The following is a 13,334-nucleotide window of genomic DNA, read 5'->3' as shown; positions in this document are numbered from 1 at the left end:
CAAAAAACCCTTATTCCATTTTAGGGGGCCTGGCCCTAGCTCAGGCCTTTAAGTGGCTGCTTCCACAAAGCTGTCAGCCTCAGGCTGCTGGAGTTCGAACCTCACACCTCTCCCGCTGGCCAAAAGTGCCCTGAAGGCATTCGAGGAAAAAAAAAAAAAAATCCTAAAATAGCAACAACAACAACAATAATAATTCTGTTAAAATAACAAAATAAGGACCCCCTAGGCTTGTGAAAACTGCTGGACTTTTCGTGTGGGGGTGGGGTTGAGGGAGGTTGTGATTTAAGGAGCAGCTGCCTGGAAACATCTATTCCAGTCTTTCTTTTTGAGACAGAATCTCACTGTGCAGTTCAGGATGGCCTCAAACTTACAGCAACCTGCATGCCTCAGCCTCCCAACTGCTGGAATTAAAGGCATATACCACCACATCCAGCTTTATTCCAGTTTTTGTTCACTAATGAAACCAAAAAAGAAATTTCTGTAATCTAGGTGAAAAACACCTCAATAGACATTGCTAAACATATTATTATAGTATGTCTAAACTGGTTATTATTAAAAGGTTATCTGTGGGTAAAAACAATATAGCTTTCTTATTAAAAGATATTCTTGGTACAAAATTAAATTACTCTCTTTTTTTTTTGGGGGGGGGGGCAGAACCAGGACTGAGCTCAGGCCCTTCTGCTTGCCATGCAACAAGCACTCATTCTACTGAGCCATCTCCCCAGCCTCTACAAAATTAAATTATGAGGCAACAGTTTACATACAGCTGTGACACATTATTATTTCTAATATAACAGTATACAAAATGTATTCTTGTCTTCCAGGTATAGAGCTCTCCAAAAAATGTAACACTAGGGTTGCCTATGGTGGCAAACTTTTTTAATGTATTTGGTTGTTACAGTGTCTCACTACACAGCTCAGACTCATAATGACTGTCCTGGTTTTCAGCCTCCTCAGGGCTGGGATTACAGGCATGTGCCGCTATACCCGGAATCTGTGGCCTGCTCAGCCTGCCCTCAGGGCGGGGCTGGAGCTGCATGTGGTGCCAGGGAGTAAAACCACAGTCCCTGTGCTTGCCTAAGCACTTTAGTCTAGTGAGCTATCTCACCAGCCCCTAAACTTTTCTTTTAGACTCACATATTTACCTTTCTCTTACTTGTGTTCCAGCTACTTGGGATAAAAGGTCCATGTCAAGCCAGCATTAGTCCACCTGGCAAATAACTTCTTTAAAGAAAACAAGCTTATGTGATATGTATGTTAGGTCACTGCACTGAGAGACACATAGACAGATAGCAGTCCACACAATGTTGCACATTAAAAAGTAAAGGCTAGACATTATAAACTTCTAAGGTACGTTTATAGTTAGATGCATTGGCATTCTATCCAAGGGTAACAAATCGTGCCAGTTTCTTTGTGTCATCTAATATTCCTGTGATCAGATAGAGATGTTTCATTAAAAAGGCTATTCTATACTAAGATGAACATATTTAAGTGTGTTTCAAAGATGTCATCTTTAAAAAAAAAAAAAATCCTTTTGAACTTTTAGGGGCCAGCCCATTGGCTCAGCTCTTTAAGTGATTACTTAAACAAAGCAGTCAGTCTCAGGATGCTGTGATTCAATCCCCAGATCCTCAAGCCTTGCCAGACCTGCCCTGAACACATCATGAGCCAGCAGGGGGGGAAAAAAAATCCTTCAAAGATGTCATCTTGATTGACATACTGCAATGTGGTGTATGACTCTTGATCTCACTGGTAAGAAATAACATTCCTCTGGCTAGTTTATATTTCAAAGTGCTTGATACATAGATGAAAACATAATCAGCTAAAATCCATGCTCCCACTCCAATATTTGCGTAAGAGAACTAAGCATGCAACAACTAAGATCCGGAGACGAAAGTTAAGATGGCTAACTTGGCTTAAAAGGTAACCAGGGGGCCCGCCCATTAGCTCAGTTGTTTAAGTGCCTGCTTAAAAAAGCACTGAGGCTCAATTTCCACTGGTTTGAACACAGATACACCAGCCAAACCAGAAATGACATGAGGGCTTGTTCAGGCCTCAAAAACAAAAAAAACAAAAAAACAAAAAAAAAAAAAAAAAGGTAACCAATATTTTGGCCCTGGCTCTCCAAGGTCCACAAGAACCCAGACATGAGGGAACCTCTCTACAGGATCCTACAACTTCGGTAAGTCACCCAATCCCCCAAGCAAGGAGATTGCTGGACTCCAGAGAATAAGAGCCAACCAATACACAATGTGACAAAAGGAGGATTACCAAAGGGGCAAAGTGTTGCATGCTATCACAGGAAGCCACACGTCAAGCAAGACCATGATGCATTCCACCAGCTGAAGGAGGAACTGAGAGGTTCTACACATAGTCTCCAAAGCAATCCCTGAAGAGACTTACCTGACCTTGACAGACAACAAGAGGTACATTCTGGTGGACACAGGTTCCTCTTTAACCTAGTTTTGACAGCTCAGCAGAGTGGCATAACCAAAGACATATAAAAGTAATAGCCCCTGCTGACAGTTTCTATCTACACCTGTAGACAGGTCTAGGAGCCAGCTGGTTACAAGTGCTATTCCAATTCCTTAAGAACAGCATGTGATACAGCTTCTTCCCCAGTCTGCCGTTCTACTCTAACATTCATGCTTTACTCATACATAGATTGCCTTGCTCTCTTGGTAAAACCTGTTAGTTCTTGCCTAGACGTTGCCAAACCCCAAGTGATCATGCAGCTTTTGTAATATGTACCACCTGCGAAATGACAGCACGCAAGAACTTTCCCAGAGTACTGCCTTCTTCAAGGCCAGACACACTCATGAACAGCAGGGGACATACAATACTGGAGGGGACCAAATCCCTAACAGCTGAAACAAAGGGATTATATTTGTTCCTAAAAGAAAATATTTCCTTTGACATGCTGCAATGCAGGCTATTTCCTTTGTCAATAGGTCTAAAATATAAAGATGATGACCATAATTTTAGATCAAAACCTGGTTCCCTATTTGGAATTACAAAAAAGTATAATGAATTACAATGTTTAAAGTTTTGTTTGTTTTGTTTCAAAGTTCACTGGTAGATTTCTAGATTCCACATTGTGCCAAAACTTAAAAAACAAACTGCCACTTTTCAGATTTTGGCATAGAATGAAACAGTAGATTAATTTTCCTGGAATAGTTACTATAATATGTAAAACTAGATTTTCTGCCTATATGCTAAGCAAAAGAATGGATTTCAAACAACAAACGTAGAACCAGCTAACAGGATTTAGCTGGCTGGAATTAAGTTAAACAACACTTTCAAAGTAAGAGTGCCATACAGAGGTGTCCTCAGAACAAAATGTCAAGAGCACTGAATTGCTACAGTGTATCAGTAGGAACTTAAATGTCTGGTCACTAAGGCCAGTGTCTCTTACAAATCTTACACTCTAATACACATTCTCTGACACAGGCTGTGTACGCGTTCCAATGGACCAAATTCAGGCTAACATTTACTACATTCAGATTTGTGCAGATCTGATGGGTTTGCATTTCATGACTACTAATGGAACAGCGTACCTTTCTGTGTGGTAGAGAACACTAGCTCTGTCCAATCTGTAAATTCCATTTAGGTCTTACGAGCCAGCCAGATAATTCAGCGAATTAAAGCACCTGTGTAGGCAGACACAGAGGCCTGTGGTTTGATCCCCGGGGCCTACCGTGCCAGCCCCACCCCCTCAGGGCACACTGAGCCAGTGATTGAGACCAGCATAGTGAGATGGTAATTGAGACGGGGCATGGTGGTGCCAGCCTGTAATTCCAGCACTTGGGAGGCTGTAAATAGGAGAGTCACTATGAGTCGGATCCACATAGTGAGACACTGTACATCCTGTACTAAATACATTTAAAAAAAAAAAAAAAATCCCACCAGTGTGTGCACTGCTAGGTCATGAGTTGGGTGCTGTTCTGGCCACCGAGTTCAGGGGTGCTGTGCACTTAAGGGGGCAAGACTTAGTTCAGTTGTTTAAGCACTTGCATGGGCAAACCCAGTCAAGTGAGGGGGACCGAGGTTTGATCCCCACCTCTATATGCTACATCAGACCCACCCTTAAGGCAGCCTGACAGCCAAAAAAAAAATTCCTTCCATGTAAGTCTTCAGACTATTGCTTTACTGGGTTATCATTTTATTTATTCCAGCTTTCAAAAAAAAAAAATTCTAGAGCTGGCCAAATAGCTCAATGGATTAAAGCACCTGCAAGCAGGCGCAGGAAGCAGGGGTTTGATTCCTCGTTGTGCTTGAGATTGCTCTTGAGCCTGGGCGTGGTGGCAGGTGCCTGTAATCCCAGCTCTTGGGAGGCTGTAAACAGGAAGATCACTACGAATACAATCCAGTAGTGAAACCCTGAACACCCTGCAGTCTCTTCCCTAAAATACAAAAAAAATAAATAAATAAATAAATAAACAAACAAAAATAAATCTACAACCTGAAGTCTAAGGATCCAAATTCTTTTTGTTGGTTTGTGTTTATTTTGTTTCCTTTTGAGATAAGGTCTCTCTGTGCAGTTCAAACTGGTCTTGAACTCACTCACTATATAGCCAGAGCTAGCTTCAAATTCCTACCAATCCTCCTGTCCTCCCTCCTAAATGCTAGAATTACAAGCAGGTGCCACCAGGCCCAGGGAGATGGCTCAGTGGAATAAGCGCTTCCCTGGAAAGCGCAAGGGCCTGAGTTCAATCCCTGATTTCACAAAGACAAAAAACAAACAAAAACAAACAAACAAAAAAACAACAATAACAACAAGAAGGTGCCACCACAGCCACCTCCACTCGTATTTTTGGCAATATCAACTGTAAAATATCATAGCATATTTTACTTCAGGTTATAGTGAATTTTTTCTCAATCTCTTTGATAGAAAAAGGTGAAAGATGTATATGATTTGAAGAAAAAACTCAGACTTTTCATAAAGATTGTTCCACTCCAAATTCAGCATTTGACACCTCCAGTGAATAACTGAGCAGTATTGATAGCACAAAACTAATACGTTAAAGGCCTAGAAAACCACTAGAAATCATTATTTTGTTTTTAAAAGCTATAGATGTGGCTCACAATGACCTTAACTTTTAATAAACATACTTCTGCTGAAAGGCTTATGTTGTCAAACAATTTTATTTCCTGTGGTTATACACGCTCAGTTGCCATAGTCAAATTCAATTCTATTACCTTATTGTTTTTCCCTGTTTTTTTCTTCTAGTTTGGCTAATGAATGAGTCATTTAGGAACTTAAAGTATATTCATTTTATATTCTTATGAAGAAATTCTATTGTTATATTTTTAATTTACTATTCCTTCTGACTACTATATTCCTGTAAGCTGAAAATATTGTAGGGGGTACTCAGTAAAGTAGCAACACATACTGTACTCCTTCAGCACAGGTCTCGGGTTCCAGCACAACAAATATGCTCGGCCCTCTCGGCCGACAGCACTAAATGCACTCCACATGCCTCAGAAGCACTACAGTGTGAACTCCATCTTCTTCTCTTTTACTTTAATTTATTAAGCATATACCAATAGTAAAAGAAATAATAAAACTCTAGGGCAATGTCAGTGTGATTTATAGCAAGCCAGGCACTAATTCAAAGTATTTCTGTAGCAACAACTCAACTATGGTACAATACAAGCTCCAGACAATATGCAAATAAGTGGATGTGGCTTTGTTCCAACAAGACTTCACGTCTCCCACGAACACCTGAATTTCATATAATTTTCATGCATCACAAGATATCATGGTCTTAATTTTTCAACCATTTAAAAATATTAAACTAGAGCTGGGCATGGTGGCACACACCTGTAATCCCACCATTCGTGAGGCTCAGGTTGGAGGATCACCTGAAGTTCAAGGTCAGCCTGTGCTACACAGACACAAACAGCTTGAGACCAACCTGGGTATATTGCAAGACCTTGTCTCAAAAACAAAAAATAAGAGTCTCATCTTATGAGCACATAAACACTTCAGCTTGGCGTGTCAGACTAAAGTATTCCCATCTCTACTTCCCAGAACCCCCGAAGGCACTTATCCTTGAGTCAAGCCCATATATTGACCATTCTGCCAAAACTATACATCTTCATACTTTCAACTTCTTTCAAGTTGATTTGCTGGCTACAATTCCTACATGAACCATCTGAAACTTACCTGTCAAAGTACATCTTAGGTCTCTCCTACATTTTTTTAAGTGTATTTGGTACAGGGTCTCACTATGCAGCTTGGACTTGTAGTGATCCTCCTGCTTTCAGCCTCCCCAGCCCTGGGATTACAGGCGTGGCGTGCGCCCCCACACCCGATCTTAATGGCCAGCTCAGCAGGGGTGCTCGGGTGCTCAAGACAGGGTGGGTGGGGGCAGCTGGTTGGCACTGCCGGGGATCAAACACTGGTACCCGCGCCTAAGCTGTTGCTTTAGTGTGCCGAGCTATCTCACCAGAACAATCTCTCCTACTTTTAAAATACTTTCAAATTCTCTCAGTTAAAATGTTTCCAATAATAAAGTTGTCTATAAAACATCTATTCACTCTTATTCTCTACGAAGACCTCGGTCTTCAGACACCCATTGTCTTCTAAGCAGAAATCCATTTCAGAGGAAGAGGCACCAGCCCCAGCCTCAGAGGAGAATTACACTGAGCCAATAATCACTACCTCAATTCCACTGTTATTATTTTAACATAAATGCTAAAATTAATTCTAGCTAATGAGACATGAAGAGCAATCTGCTAGAATAGGATAAAGCATCCAGAAGAATACTACCTTTCTTTTTTTTTTTTCAAAGTTTTATTGATAAACAGATAGCAATGAGACAGTTTCAAATCAAATCGGAAGTACAGTTTCAACAAATAATACACTGCATATATTCTTCTTAGTGGTTAATTGCTGTAAAAGATGCAGACTTGTGATCCTATTTACAAAAACCATTAGAACAAATCATTCTATTCATTAAGAGAATGCAACTATGTATCTATCCCAACCACTTTGAATACACAGATACAAAATGGACATTCATAGTTATACCCCAATTTTTTTAAGTTCCGTTATTGAATATTATAGGTGTGTAAACTCAGCAAAATATTCTAAAAGAGTCCAGTAGCCCATAATAGCATTGGGTCTTCTGTTTAACTGGCAATGTCAGAAATTATTGACCTGAGTCCCCCACAGCTCAACTTAACAGCATGGCTTTATTTCTTATATTTCGTCTTCATACTTTTCTACTGGATGGTTAAGACCTAGGTAAAGCAGGACCTATGCAACAAGAGTTGTAGCTTTTTGGTCTGAGAAGGTCAGTGAAATGCCCTCAGGATTTATCCTGAGATCCTGTACCTCAGATTGTAGAACCTTTGTCAGTGCAGCCATGTGGATGAGTCACGAATACTGCCCTTCTATAGGTTTGGTTTTCTAGTTCTGTATATCTGTATGATGTGGAGGACCAACTAGGCAACTCTCCTCGAAAGAAGAGCAATCGTCCCCATTTTGGCTGAGCCTGACTCCATTTCCACATATTGCTATGTACAGAGCTGGCCAGGACTTTTCCTTATCCCTTCAACTGGACTTAAGCAATGCATTTTGGCCTAGCTGAGGTGCTGCTACTAGTCTTTGAAGATGGTACGCGTGTTTCCCTGATAACCCCTACCTGCTGCTCTTTAATATGAGCCGGGTTGAGACAGGTCGAAGAGCCAGTGCTCCAAGGTGTCAGCTGGGATTGAGCCTTGAGATACAGCCTATGTCTTCCTGGGGCTTGCAAGACTACACATTAGAGCTGAAGCATCAGACCCCAAAACATTAGAAAGTATCTCTATAGTATAATGCAATTTCTTTTTCTGCATATGACAGAGGTAAATGTGGGCCGCCCACCTAGCCCAGCTCATAGTATTCACCTACTTCCCATAATTCCCAGGCATCCGTCCTCAAGCCATCCTCCGTCATGACTGAATAAAACCAAGATGTAGCCCTGAGTCAGCCTCATTGTTCCAGAAAGCCACCCTCATGGCCGAACTTAGGGCCCCTGGGCTCCCCATAATTATAAATATGCTTTAGTGTCTTTATTTTCCCCTTGGGTTGTACTGGGAGTGGTAGACTGGAATTAATTTGGTGGGATTCCAATACCATATTTTTGGGATTACAAATATAGACTTCTTGGACTGAGACGAGGACCAGGAGGGGCTTCCTACAGCATGAGAGTATAATGCTTAGAAATGCCCCAATTTCTGACCATGTCAGAAAGCACACAACGAAGAGAATATGATGTGGGTAAACAACAGAAAGATAATGAAAACCTCACAACTTGGTGTCACAAAAAGCTCCTGAATTATCCATTACCCTAATTCCTGACTTCCTACTGTGAAACAGTCAGCTTCTTGTACTTTAATTCTGCTTTATGCTTCCAATTCTGACGAAAAGGGAGAAACAAAAATCACATTTACCCTCTTCCCTGAAAGAAACATAAAACAAAATATAATAAATAATGATTATCGGTCAATATATCACATAACGGGCTGGGGAGATGGCTCAATAGAATAAGCGCTTGCCTGGCAAGCAACAAGGGCCTGAGTTCAATCCCCGGTTCTGCGAAACGAAAAGAAAAGAAAAGCACATAACAAAGGGCAGTGGCCCCTCAGTTTTCTTATACTGGAATTCTGGGGCTTCTGCTTGCCAGGCAGGCACTTATGCTACTGAGCTATCTCCCTGGCCCTGCTCAATGTTGAAAATGAGAAAGATAACCCCTACAAATATACCAGCAAACTGCTATACAAGTTTCTAGGCCAAGGTATAGAAGACAAATAAAGCAAATCCTGGCTAACTCCTGAATTAGAAATATAAAATAGAGTCAGTAGAAAACCAGTCAGCTTGGGGGTCAGAGGACAGAGAACCAAGAGAAAAAAACTACAGAGAACCATAGAAGTCCAATGACACCACTGGTACTGCTCCTACAGCATACCTACAATATTGATTAGCATGTGAACTTGACTCAATTACCCAAGACTAGGAAACAAATCATTAGGAAGAATTACAGGGAACAAAGACTAGAACTCATACAGGATTTCTCTGGGAGAATTTATAACTCATGAGGCATTCCTTAGACTCTTCAGGAAAGTTTTGCCTCGGTAGCTAAGAATAATAAGTCCTGGGCTAAGCATTGCATTAACATCTGCCTACTAACTCATAAAAGCGAAACTAAAAAGAACTAAGCCATTCCTAAGTAATTTACTTGCTCCCCAAAACATTGCAAGATGTAAAGAAAAAGAAAACACCACAGAACAGGAAAATTCACAATGTCTGGCATCCAAATGCATGCTCACAAACATTAAAAAAAAAAAAAAGATGAATTCATAACACAAACTGAATAATTAAAACTGACCCACGGGGCTGGTCAGATGGCTCAGTGGTCTAAAGCACCTACTTAGAACAAGCTTAGCAAAGCACAGGGACCGCGGTTCAATCCCGCAGCACCACATGCCAGCCAGCCCCGCCCCCTGGTGGGCTGAGCTGGCCACACACACACACACACACACACACACACACACACACATAAATGAATAAATAATTAAAAAAAAAAAAAAAAAACTGAGCCAGATGTGAAGCAGCAGTGATACCTAGTTAAAGAACTACTCCGCTCCTGCAACAGATGGCCACGTTCGTGTGGAGGCAACAACACTGGCTGTGGTTGTCACCCAACACAGTTTGCAAACAAAAGCAAAATTTTGTGAAATGCTCCGTTTTCAAACCAAATCACAAAAATGTGTGTGAGCCAAGGTATCACTGCAGTTGAGAAGACATTAAACTGGGGGCTGAAGTGCTTCCGATATGGTCACAAAGTGGAAGCAGGGAAGAACAGACCCCAAGCAAACTTTCAAAAGATTAAAAATAATGTCTGAGATAAAAATTATACTGGGGATGATAAGGAGATGATTAGAAATTAAAAAGAAAAGAATGGTGAGCTAGAAGACAATAGGAAAAGTAAAGCACAGAGTGCATAAAAGGACTTTTCAAAAAAAATTTTAAGAGACCAGTGGGGAAACCTTCAAACTTCCTCACATACAGGTAACTGCAGTTCAAATATGGGGAAAGAAAAGGAACAGAGAAAAACTGCTTGAGAAAATAACTGTAAAAAAACTTCCTAAGCATAATGAAAACTATAAATGAAAAAATCCAAAGACACTTGACAAACTTGAATGCCATCAAAGCGTAACATAATGAAATTGTTCAAAATCTGATGGTATGATATCAAAAGGAACCTGAACATAAAAGACGTATGACTGGGACTGGGGAGATAGCTCAGTAGTATAAGTGCCTGAGTGGCAAGAACAAGGTCCCGAGTTTGATCCTCATGAGACATTAACATAAGTAAGAAGACTGGCATCTCTGTAAGGTACTGTAATTCTGTAACAGGAAATAAATCATTCAAATATGAAGGCAAAAATAAAGTATTTCAGAAATACAAATGCCAAAATGATTCATCAGCAGCAGAATTACACTGCAAGAAATGTTAAAGAATTTCTTTCACATCGAAGGTGCATGACACCAGATTTTAAAAACCTAGAGCTATGTCAATAAAGAAAACATAAATATGAATTTCTTTTTTAATCTATACCGACAGCACTAAAATTAAAGGGAAAAAAATCTAAGTTTGTTTTTATTACAGATCAAACTACAATAGCATTAGAAAGTAGACTGAGGAAACTGAAAGATATCATACAAACTAAAACAACCATGAAAATGAGTTACAGGTAACAACAAATATGTAAAATGAAATCAGAACACTCAATGTAAAAGAATGCAGGAATTCCCCATATCAAAACAAACGAAGAGTGCAGGGAGATGGAAATGAGATGGAGACAATCAAAACACAGAAAGAACTTAATCATACTACATGTACAAGATGAAATGCCCTAGGGCTGGTGAGATGGCTCAGTGGTCTAAAGCACCTACTTGGAACAAGCTTAGCAAAGCACAGGGACCACGGTTCAATCCCCCAGCACCACATGCCAGCCAGCCCGCCCCCTGGTGGGCTGAGCTGGCCACACACACACACACACACACACACAAAAAAATAAATTAAAAAAAAAAAAAAAGATGAAACGCCCTAATACAGGCAGAACTGTCAGCATAGTTTTAAAACAAGGTTATTGCTTGCAAGAAATGCACGTTAAATATAAAGATGTAAATTGGTAAAAGTACAAGAATGAAGTAACACTTAAGCTTATGCTAGTCAAAAGAAGTTATCTAGGGCCAGGGAGATGGCTCAGTGGAATAAGCGCTTCCCTGGCAAGCGCAAGAGCCTGAGTTCAATCCCTGGTTCCGCCAAAAAAAAAAAAAAAGTATCTAGGCCAAGCGTGGCAGTACAAGCCTGTAATCTCAGCATTACGGAGTCTGAGGTGGTATTGCCCTAACTTCAAGGCTGCCTGGGCCTCATAATAGGCCCTTGGTCTTATAGAGATGATGATGATGATGATGATGATGATGATGATGATGATGATGATGATGATGATGATGATGGAGGATATATTAATATTAAAATGTATTTCAGAGTTCAACATTGGATTTTTCCGCTATTTGCAATAAGTGCTTCCCTGCCAAGTACAAGGGTCTGAGTTCAATCCCCAGGGGCCTGTTCTCACGGTAGCTAGCACAAGGCTGGCATCTGGGAACTTGGGCTTTGGGAGGGTTCCCTAACTGATAAGCATAGTTTGCTGTGTGTTATGGTTTGTGTATGGTTGTTGCCCCAAAGCATCATGCAATCTTGGGGCAGCTTCTGGAATTTGTGATCAACTGTTTGGGGTATGGATGCTGCACGTGCCCTGGGGCATGTAATTTACATCACAACGTGATCTGGAAAGAGAAGCTAGCTGCTTGAGCCACTGCTATTCCTCCTTGTGGTGCTCTTGCTCTCTTTGCCTCTGCCATGAAAGGTTGCCCTCTGTTGTGTACTGCTCTGCCTTGGACCCAGCCGAATGGGGACTGAAACCTCCACTAACTGTGAGCTAAATAAATCTTTCCTTCCTTTATTTCGGGTGTCGGGTATTTGTCCCAGCAACGAGAGAAGAGTAACTAAGACACAGTGTCTAGAACTTGAAATGATCTGGCTTACCCTGAGATTCCTTTCCTGAGTCTGAAAATGTCATACATATGAGACAAAGAGTGATTAGGTGACCTGCCCTCAAAAACAACCTTCAGCTTCCTGGGGCATCACATGCACACTGCTTTATTTTCATTGCTAAGGAAAGAAAGTACTCTGTGTGACTCTTCATAGGAAGGAGAGTAAATAAGGCTGCCTTTTCATGGATTCTTCAAGACCATGCTGGTGTGACCTTCCATGAAGAGCCTCCCATGAATATGCACACAACGTCACAGTAGTACTTCATGGCCATTACGGCTCAATGCTGAGTTCCGTGTGTCCCAGCACACAGCTAATGTTCAGGCAGTGCAGCAGATCCCTGGCACAAGTACAGAGTCCAGATCTGCTAAGGTTTACTGTTCCTCTAACAAACTGGGGGGTAAATGAGGAACACAGACTCCAACAGATTTTTCTTAGTTTACGTTCAAAGCACTATATCCTTCTGATTCTATTCAAATCCCACCGTGATCATTTAGTCTATCCACATTTGTAATTATAACCAGCTAAGTTGCAATCTCAGCACGCAGGAGGCTGAAGCAGGAAGATCACTGCAAGTTCAAGGGCAGCCCGTTCTACACATTGAGTTCAAGGGCAGCCACCATTACATAGCAGGAGGTTGCTATGGATTCCTGGGTATGGATGCTGCACAAAAATGGAAGCAGACAAGAAGAAGCAAGTGGAAAGGAAAGAATGGATAACGCTCATTTGTAGTTACTTCCTTAAACACAAGAGACCTAACTCCTATTATGTGCAATAGATTTACTTACTTGTCCATTTACAATACATACATATATTTCTAAAAATGTGAACCAATACTCCAATTAGAAGTAAATCCACATATCAGATTAGAGCACATTTATATAGTCCTTTTGTTTGCCTTTATGTTATCCTGTAAAAGTACAATTTCTGCCACTACTTAGATTACTTCTTTTCTTTCCAGTCCCCTTCAGTGTGGACTCTGCTCTCCTTTTTGGATCCCCAACACCCTGGCTCACACTGCTTACCTGCAGAGTATACAAAACATTCTTATTCTACTAAGAGTCACAACTAGTCACACACATACAAAAACAACAACAACTCCCCTGAGAAGAGTTCCTCACATTTCATGCTTGCTACATGGAACTTTATTCCCTTCCTTCTATCTTTCTCACTCACTTCCCTTCAGTAATCAATCCCTTTGGTTTCTGGTTTAATATTCCT

General features: G+C 40.9%; 1 protein-coding gene across 3 annotated transcripts in view; it reads right to left on the bottom strand.

Moving 5' to 3' along the window:
- Kmt2c (lysine methyltransferase 2C) overlaps positions 1-13,334 on the bottom strand; it is a 300,385-nt gene that overhangs the window by 138,988 nt on the left and 148,063 nt on the right. The gene's annotated exons all lie outside the window — the stretch shown is intronic.

The sequence above is a fragment of the Octodon degus genome, unplaced genomic scaffold (genome assembly GCF_000260255.1).
Source record: "Octodon degus isolate 3935 unplaced genomic scaffold, OctDeg1.0 scaffold00027, whole genome shotgun sequence".
Taxonomy (NCBI): domain Eukaryota; kingdom Metazoa; phylum Chordata; class Mammalia; order Rodentia; family Octodontidae; genus Octodon; species Octodon degus.
Note: the sequence above shows the minus strand (reverse complement) of the source record. Positions and strands in the feature narration are given on the sequence as shown.